Source organism: Antennarius striatus, chromosome 5 (assembly GCF_040054535.1).
Source record: "Antennarius striatus isolate MH-2024 chromosome 5, ASM4005453v1, whole genome shotgun sequence".
Lineage (NCBI taxonomy): Eukaryota > Metazoa > Chordata > Actinopteri > Lophiiformes > Antennariidae > Antennarius > Antennarius striatus.
Genome location: NC_090780.1, coordinates 5,584,450 through 5,594,821, shown reverse-complemented (window position 1 = coordinate 5,594,821; position 10,372 = coordinate 5,584,450). Strand labels below are relative to the sequence as shown.

Below are 10,372 nucleotides of genomic sequence, written 5' to 3'. Positions count from 1 at the left end.
TGTAGAGGTTTGGAAGTGTCTAGGAGAGGTGGCAGTAGAGTTTCTGACTGGGTTGTTCAACAGGATCTTAGATAGTGAGAAGATGCCTGAGGAATGGAGGAGAAGTGTGCTCATGCCCATTTTTAAGAACAAGGGAGATGTGCAGAGTTGTGGCAACTACAGAGGAATAAAGCTGATGAGCCATACAATGAAGTTATGGGAGAGAGTAGTGGAAGCTAGACTAAGGGCAGAAGTGAACATTTGTGAGCAGCAGTATGGTTTCATGCCAAAAAAAGAGTACTACAGATGCAGTATTTGCGTTGAGGATGTTGATAGAGAAGTACAGAGAAGGCCAGACAGAGCTGCATTGTGTTCTTGTAGATCTGGAGAAAGCTTATGACAGGGTGCCCAGAGAGGAACTGTGGTATTGTATGAGGAAGTCTGGAGTGGCAGAGAAGTATGTTAGAGCAGTGCACGACATGTATGAGGACTGTAAGACAGTGGTGACGTGTGCTGGAGGTGTGACAGAGGAGTTTAAGGTGGAGGTGGGACTGCATCAGTAATCAGCTCTGAGCCCCTTCTTGTTCGCTATGGTGATGGACAGGCTGACAGACGAGGTTAGACAGGAATCTCCATGGACTATGATGTTTGCAGATGACATTGTGATCTGTAGTGAGAGCAGGGAACAGGTGGAGGAGAAGCTAGAAAGGTGGAGGTTTGTCCTGGAAAGGAGAGGAATGAAGGTTTGCCGCAGTAAGACAGAATACATGTGTGTGAATGAGAGGGACCCAAGTGGAAGAGTGAGGTTACAGGGAGAAGAGATCAAGAAGTTGGAGGATTTTAAGTACTTAGGGTCAACAGTCCAGAGCAATGGAGAGTGTGGAAAAGAGGTGAAGAAGCGTGTCCAGGCAGGATGGAACGGGTGGAGAAAAGTGTCAGGTGTGATGTGTGATAGAAGAGTTTCAGCTAAAATGAAAGGAAAGGTGTACATAACTGTGGTGAGACCAGTGATGTTGTTTGGTCTAGAGACAGTGTCACTGAGGAAAAGACAGGAGACAGAGCTGGAGGTAGCAGAGATGAAGATGCTGAGGTTCTCTTTGGGAGTGATCAGGAAGGATAGGATCAGGAATGAGTACATCAGAGGGACAGCACATGTTAGAGGTTTTGGAGATAAAGTTAGAGAGGTCAGACTGAGATGGTTTGGACATGTCCAGAGGAGAGATAGTGAATATATTGGTAGAAGGATGCTGAGTTTTGAACTGCCAGGCAGGAGGCCTAGAGGAAGACCAAAGAGGAGGTTTATGGATGTAGTGAAAGAGGAAAAGGTAGTTGGTGTGAGAGAAGAGGATGCAAAGGACAGGTTTAGATCGAGGCAATTGATTCGCTGTGGCGACCCCTGCAGGGAAAAGCCGAAAGGAAAAGAAGAAGATATATATATATATATATATATATATACATACATATATATACATACATATATATATACATACATATATATATACATACATACACACACACACTGTATATACACACACACACACACACACACACACACTGTATTTATATATATATATATAAATATATATATATATCATACACTTATCATACACTTTGTCAATTAATTATTTGGTCACTTTTTTTTTTGTAGTACATAGTAATTTCCAAGAGCCGACAGATGTCGGAATGGATCACACATGAAGACACAACAGCCACCTGTAATTGTATCCAAAGCCAGCAGGTGGTTTCCTGTGCACATGAAGCATCAAGAAATGAACCATTACTTGAACCACTTGTCTGAAACGGTTCAAAGACTCATGAGGCTTAATTTCACCATCATTAATCACTAGCTGTAGGCCAGGCCCTTTATACTGTTGGAAATGACCAACTGCCCTAACCAAGGAACATAACACAAACTCACCTATAAATACGGTGACAATAATGAACAAGAAACATTTCAAAACACATGATAAATAATTCCCATACTCATAGTAAACAGTCCGCTTTAATTCAGCAACCTCAGTATTTGTAACATCAAACAACAACATACTTTTTTAACAAACATCAACCATCCCTGTCACAGTGGTATGCTCCGGTCCCTTTCACCACACTATAAAATGATCACTGAAACAAGGTGTGACTCTTTTAGAAGATTTATACCATAGCAGGATGTATTATGTGCATTTGTCTGACTTGAATTTAAATAAATGAATAACTCACAAACTTTGTGTGTCTTTTGTAAACTGAATAAAATGTACATATAAGGTAATAAATATTGGCACAAACTAAACAATTGTGATGCATGGCTGGCCTAGTAGCATTCAAATGTTCAAGTTGGGCCATGTGGAGCAAACAAATGTTTGGGGAGGTGCTGACCATGTGAAGCAAAAATAACTTTGTATATACTACACTAATCATAAGTAACACATTTTAGTGGTAAGGGCAGACTGGCTTTACCGCAAGCACAGGTTAAAAAAAAAATCAGAATCATGTCGTTTTATTAGGGATCAAAAATAACATTTTGTGATATGTAGACTGGGGAAATCCTCAAATCCTTTGTGATTACATTCTAAAAATATTGTTCCGCAAAAGAACTGTGCCAACATATTACGGTGCTACCACCTGTTACCATTAAACTGCAGAATGGGGTCAGGTTTTTGTGAATCCCACAACTTTCCCAATCTTTCATTGCCTTCTAATATGTATTTTGTTTTTATTGTTTCCAATTTATTTGAAAATTACCGCATTCTGTTTTGTTAATTTTTGTCAATTAAGCTAGATAACTTGTCAATGGTATTGTAATGTATTCCAAGCAAAGGTGATTTGTTTACACTGTGTTCAAAAACAACATAATCAGTTCATTTTTTTCCCATAGCACACAGATAACAACAGATAAATGTTAGTTTGAGTCAGGACTGACAGTCACCTCATCCCTTAGGAGAGTCCGATCCCAACACTACGTCTGTTGAAGAGACCAGCGCCGTATCACCAACTTTGAACGCCTTGAGTTAACTTTGTCACACAAATGGTCTCATCATGGTGACACTCTTCCATTGTTTTTGCCTTAATAAGGGAGTTTTCCCCGCCGCTGTCGCTTATCTTTGCTCCGGAAGACTCTGTTGGGTTTTTCTGCCAACGCGCCCTTGAAATATCTGTTGCCACGATTAAGCGCTTTATAAATAAAACTTGATTGATTGGAAATATAACCTTCAACCGAGATCGAAGAACCGAAGAGGGTTTTCATTAGACATACCCTAACAGTATGCGTTTATACACGGTGTCAGAATTGCGGCCCAGCCTTACAGTTAATAAACTGGCTGGTTTCCGGGTTGGCGTGGCACAAACGTTTCAGCGAGGGGGGAACTATCTTGACGACGAGGCTTCGTGTCTTTGGTGGTTCCAGTTGAGGCTGGCGCGCTGTCCCTGGTCAGAAAGCACCGAAAAGTGACGACACAACGTCTGACAACAGGGTAAGAACGCGTTCTGCGTCTTTATGCCCTTTGTTACTACTGCGATGAATTCGTTCACTTCATTTTGGAGTTAATTAATTACAGATCTTTTTCTTGATGGACGCGTTTTCTATAGAAATGTTCTGGTAATGTTTTTCTGTGAAGTTCAAGGACCTGCATTGTATTTTCGATTCAGTAGTTCGATGTTACGCGTCTCATGTTTTGTAAAATATTGTATGTCATTGTAAAATACGATCACACTCTTGTTAAGCTTACGTCTTTTTGCTTTCCTTTCCCAATCTTCCAGAATATACTCTAAATGGCTTTAATACGGTTTAGTATCGAAGTAAACAGTACTTTACACTCCAGTGCGCAACAGACTAACTTTTCTGTCATATTCAGGTGTCTGTGTCTAATGTCAGTTTTGCACCTAAACCATTATTAGTGCTTGTCTAATATGGCTTTTTTCTTGATGTAATGTTTGCGGCGACGTAAAAATAATATGTATTCCCAGTCTGTTAGCGTGGCTGACAACGCATTTTTCTTGTAGAGGCTGAATATCAGTGAGCCGACAGTAACTAAGTAGTTGTAACCTTCAGTTGGCATAATTTCAGTGATTCTGTGACAAGCCAACATACATATTTAGGGATCATCTGAATAAATGAAAGAGTTTTAGTATTCAGTGCTTTTTTTTCAAGAGTTATTGTAAAACATGGATTGCAGCACATTTTGCAGGCAGAGATTTATTTAATTCTGTTAACAACTTGTTGTTATTCATTATGCCATTTTAAATCATATGCCATAAAGTTCATGCGAGAATATTAGCTTAATATCATTAGTTTGCTTGTCTCGGTGTAAGTTGTTGATTTCTAATTGTCTAAAAAAAACCTGAGTGACAGAAAAATAACACAACAGCTTGGTTTACACTACACTTACTCATTTATCTTGATGTTGATTAATGCCACAGGGTGTTACAATAACAGCAGGAAGAGGTAATCTGTTATCTGTCTGGGGCATGGCTAAGAACTCCTTTAAACCAAGCTTCCATGTACCACGTTTTTGAACATAAAATCTAAAAAATGAGAAATGACTTAAGAACTGGCCGAGACATTTGATCATGTATGTTTGAGTAAAACATATGAAACATGCAGAAAAGGATGACTTAACACTTGTGGCTCTAGGAATCTGAAGAGTTTTAGAGCTATGGCTTGCATGTAAGCAATTCATGCTCTTTCTTTTATTTGAGTGACTAAAAATAAAGCAAATCTATAATACGTCTGGCAAGCTTTCCCTGGTTTAGTTTACCAATCCTACTCTGGCACAGCAGAAAGCCGCTTGCCTGGGAAAGTAGCTTTTTTTTCTTTTTTGTTAACGCTTCTTTATCGGGATGTTTTCTGCAAAGGAAACAAGTCTGTGCTTTGCAAAGAAAGGAAAGAGGTCAGGAGCTTCAACCAGGGACAACCTTGTCTTATCTGTGGCCTTCAGGCAGACAGGCAGCTCAAACATTAGGAAAGTGTTTGAGCTGGAGAGGCTTGTGGCATTTATGAATGCCACAATGCTTGTGGCATTGTGGTATTTATGAATGTTTGTGTGCTGAGTCATCCGCCCTATTTGTTTGTTTGCAACATCTGATGCATGAACTTACAGTCAGCCTCTTTATACAAGCATGGACATGGACATGGACTGGACATGGCACTTGGTTTAAGAGCTCTAGGAGTATGCCTTCTATATTTACAATGTGTTTACATGCATGTGGCATCATGTGATTACGTAATAATGTGAGATGAGGTGCTTCCTGTGTTTAGGTTTTGCATAGTGGTGTCTGTGGAATGTATTCCCAACCCCAGTGGGACTCACAAAAAGGCTGAATGCTCCCATGTCAAAGCAGCTCTACTTTTCTTTGGTTGTTCACAGTGCATGATTTATTGATATCAGCCTAAGCTGAAAAGAAGAAGTTAGATTTTGACAGAATCACAAAAGTTAGGTAACTTATCACACAAACTAATATTTAGATTGCCACTATGCTGGTTTTTGTCATATCTTTAATCGCTCATCCTCTGCAGTTTGAAACCACGACACCCATGATGGTTGACCAGTGGTGGGCGGTCAGAGCCAGCAAGGTCTTCTCTGCCGGTCCAACATAACCAGAAATCATGATAAAATGATTTATGATAAAAGTTAATTATGTTGTAATGCATTTTCCTTAAATAAATATATTCAAATATATGTATCTCCCCACCTATATATTTGAATAAGCTCACTTGAAAACCTCACACTGTCATGCTTTAACTCCACCCACTACCTGTCAATCAAGCGCCCAACCAATCACGGCGCATCTGCCAGAAGGACTCATGTAAACAATATGGCGTAGGGCATCTGGCAGTGAGGCTTTTTGTTACAATTATTCCTTTCGTCCACACGATAACGCAGATGTCCAGGACGAAAACGCTGGCCAAAGTGAAGGTTTTTGGAAACGTCGGGTATGTGTTGCCATGTGGACGCTGTAACGGAGACTTTTTCTATCCGGGGGGTGTGTCCCTGCGACGAAAACCGCTGTGACGTTAGTGTGTGTGACCCATGTCTACATGTACACACAGAATGGACGGAGTTAAAAACGGCTATTTTCTGACGTATAACAGCTCTGCGTCAAAGACGTGTTGGTAAACATGCTAGACAGTTTGTTCGTCTGTTTCTTTCTTTGAGTCATCAAGCTTATATATTCATTCATTCATTCATTCACGTTCCTTGAGGCCAGTTCTGGGTCAGACCGGGCTGCACTGCCAGCTGGTGGGAGAACTCTGTGATGGGTGCGCTTGGTTTATAATACAAACACATTTGTTTTCATATTTTTGGTATGAAGTCTGATATTATTGTTTTATTGTGGAATATCCATGGCTTACTTCTAGTAAATATATAATTATACATTGGGATATAATATGATATAGGCCAACACTGGATCAGTGTTCTACTTTTAGGTTAGAGAGGTTTTATCCAATCTGGATTCAGCTAGCTTGTTTTGCCAGGTTGAATGGTTGAATTGCCCAGGACCTTCAGAATCTAGAATGCAGGTCTCGCTGCACTGTGAGTGAGAGTGAACACATAGTTAATAAACAGATGCGATAGCCTATCAGATCACGAGTTGGCCTTCTAGGACCTGCTAGCTAGCCCACGTTGTCCTTACATGTACGTGCCTTGTGATTGGATACTCACTCTGAGAGGGGGGCACCATGCAGACGCTATGCAGACGCACATTTGAAGAGAAGCTCCAATGAGACGACGGTCGGGTTCATAAAGGAGCTAACCTGTCCTTGCTAATGGGTTAGTGTGTTCTTGGGGAAAGAAAGATTTGGATTTTGCGTGTAATAAGCCGTTTGAACAGCTGTTTTGCTGAGTACGAGCATTTCATTTATCTAGGTTTTCATATTTAATGTTCTTGTAATTCAATTTTATATATATCAAATCAATAAACATCTCAGTCCTGAAGTTTACATTGGTGGCAGCAGTGGGAGCCGCTTACCCTATTATGGAATGTATTTATTTATGTTTGACTAAGGAGAACATCACTGAAGACCTAGGTGTGAAATGCATGGCCCGCCGCTGTGGTTGAGTGATCTGCCTTTCTTCAGATTCAAAATTTGTTTCCAGCCAGCTTACATCAAGCATGCTTGTAAACTGCCTGTGACCCCATCCTCTCATGTAATGTCTTTATTTCTTCTCTTTTCTTCTTTTTTCTCTCATCCTGTCTTTATTTTAGTCCTTGCAGATAAACTATGTGATTCTAGTCACTGTCAGATAAACACATTACCCAATCCAAAAAACAAACATGCTTCAGTTATTCTTGGATGAATGCCCCAGCGCTGCAAATAATCACTTGGTTCACATGGTCAGTGGCGAATTACTGACACATGGTTGTGGTTTTACGGCCTCTCTCAAAAGGATGTTCCCTCACTTAGATTCCAAGAATTATGAGATTCTGGCCCAACGTATTCTGACTTGTTTTGGGGACGATTTCATGCGACCATATTTTGAGCATCGTTTTGTGTTTTTGAATCTGAGTCACTAAGCGTGACTCCCAGAGTCAACAAGAACTATTTGGTAGGCTGCAGTTTCCACAGCTTTTGTTTTTCTTGCCATTGCGACAAGTTATGACATGCTAATGACTTCAGATTTCAAATATTTCTCTATAAGATGTGGAAGTGTTGCTTCAAAAAACTCAAATGTCTAAAGCTATTTTCGTGAGAATGTTTATCACCAGGTGTAACTTACAGGAAAGGGAAAACTGTTTTGTCATCAATCAGGGATTTGGCCAAGGCACATGTCAAACACAAGGCCCTGGGGCCAAATGTGGCCCGCCACATCACTTTATGTGACCTGCGAGAGCATAATGGTCAGAGTGTCTAAATTAAATTGGTCAAAATTTTGCTTTGACCAAAACTACATTTCCCACAAAGCAGTAATTCAGGCAATTTTAACTTTGATGAAACCATGTTTAACATAGTTAATGTCCTAACTTGTGTTTTGATGTTATTTTTGTTACTCACTTGAATAGTTTGATCCTTGATCAAACTATTTGATACCTGACAAATTAAAAGTATTTATGTTATAACAGAGAAACTGTGCAACTGTAATGTTTGTAGTTTGAATAAGTAATACATTCAGAGTTATATAACATTAAGGAGTAGTTACATTTATTTTACATTACATTATGTTACATTAAGTTATATTTATAAATTACATCTGGCCCTTTGAGGATAGCCATTTGGCTGATGTGGCCCTCGGTGAAAATGAGTTTGACACTCTTTGGCTAAGGGAATGGGGTGGTGGTGGGGGTGGTAATCTGTAGCAACATATGCAAGCACATCTGCACAGACCGCAACACTGTGTGTGGTGCGCGGTGTGCATGAAACAACAACATGGTCTCTACTGCACTTCAGCGCAGCATAGGTTTAAATCAGGAATATGTTTGGTAAAATGTTTCTTAATTTCCCTTAGGGAAATATTTATATATATGTATGTATGTATGTATGTATGTATGTATGTATGTATGTATGTATGTATGTATGTATATATATATATATATATAATATATATGTATATATATGTGTGTATATATATATATATATATATATAATATATATATATATATATATATATATATATATCAGTTTATCAACATTTCATATTTTGTTCATGGAACAGCTGAATGTTTAACACTGCAAATGTAAGTAATGCATTGTGACTGTGTTACTTTATCAAATATCAATATCCCATATTGGGGCAATATTTGCTCTCGGGTATAGGTTACTTGTAGCTTTTATATGTATTTGAAAGTAGCCTAAAAAGAAGACAGGCTTTTTATCTCCCACTCTCCCTGCAGAGAGAAAGACGAGGGTCTGTCTACTTCTGTTATCACATTAGCCTCCATATTTTTTCAAAGCAGCCTTTTTGTAAGTTGTTAATGTGACTTAGATGGCTGAGTACTGGCTTTAACAGTGTTTTAAAACACAGATGGATAGTTTATTGACATCTTGTCTCATAGAGAACATTATTTAACAAGAATATGTGCTTTGTTTTTGCCAGGAATATTCTCGGTCATTTTCTCCTGTTCTGAGAACTTTTCTTTCAGGATTTTGTACATGAAGCAAGTGGGAAGTAAAATGAAGTGATGAGGTTGTTTTCTGGTAATGTTTACAAGAATGTCTAATTATCTTATATTTGCTGATTGATGCCAACATGGAGGGATGTATACCAGGATGAAGGTAGAATTCTATAGGAGAGAGAGATAAAGAGGACTCTTCTGATACATGATTGCATTTGAATATATTGGTATAGTTTATTACATGATCTGGAGCAGCCAGTTTGGTGTGATATGTGTCTTTGTGAGGCTGACAGACAGCTGAGGTTAATCACTACCTTCTGCTGCTGACCTACAGAAACTATCTAGTACTAGAACATTTTGTTCTAACTCATTAGATATTTGTACCACAAAAGGTGACACATAAAACTGGGAATGTTAATCAGCTAATGATTCACTCATATCTGTTCACCCGCTTTTACTTATATTACTGATATTCACTATTTCTCCTCTGGACATGTCCAAACCATCTCAGTCTGGCCTCTCTGACTATCGCCAAAACCTCTAACATGTGCTGTCCCTCTGATGTACTCATTCCTGATCCTATCAATCCTGGTCACTCCCAAAGAAAACCTCAGCATCGTCATCTCTGCTACCTCCAGCTCTTTCTCCTGTCTTTTCCTCATTGACACAGTCTCTAGACCAAACAACATTGCTGGTCTCACCACAGTTTTGTAAACCTTTCCTTTCATTTTAGCTGAAACTCTTCTATCACACATCACACCTGACACTTTTCTCCACCCGTTCCATCCTGCCTGTACAAGCTTCTTCACCTCTTTTCCACACTGTCCGTTGCTGTGGACTTTTGACCCTAAGTACCTCAAATCCTCCACCTTCTTGATCTCTTCTCGCTGTAACCTCAGTCTTCCACTTGGGTCCCTCTCATTCACACACATGTACTCTGTCTTACTGCGGCTAACCTTCATTCCTCTCCTTTCCAGGACAAACCTCCACCTCGCTAGCTTCTCCTATACCTGTTCCCTGCTCTCACTACAGATCACAATGTAATCCGCAAACATCATAGTCAATGGAGATTCCTGTCATGTATCTAACGTACTTCTCTGCCACTCCAGACTTCCTCATACAACACCGCAGTTCTTCTCTGGGCACCCTGTCATAAGCTTTCTCCAGATCTACAAAAACACAATGCAGCTCCCTCTGGCCTTCTCTGTACTTCTCTATCAACATCCTCAAAGCAAATACTGCATCTTTAGTACTCTGTTTTGGCATGAAACCATACTGCTGCTCACAAATGCTCACTTCTGCCCTTAGTCTAGCTTCAACTACCTGTACTCTTTCCAATAACTTCATA

At 39.6% G+C, this 10,372-nt stretch overlaps 1 protein-coding gene across 1 annotated transcript in view; it reads left to right on the top strand.

The window, feature by feature from the left end:
* Positions 1-3,329: 3,329 nt before the first annotated feature.
* ece1 (endothelin converting enzyme 1) overlaps positions 3,330-10,372 on the top strand; it is a 39,180-nt gene continuing 32,137 nt past the window's right edge. Inside the window, exon 1 of the mRNA XM_068314877.1 lies at positions 3,330-3,446. The gene's annotated coding sequence lies outside the window, so the exon portion shown is untranslated. The remainder of the gene's footprint in view (positions 3,447-10,372) is intronic.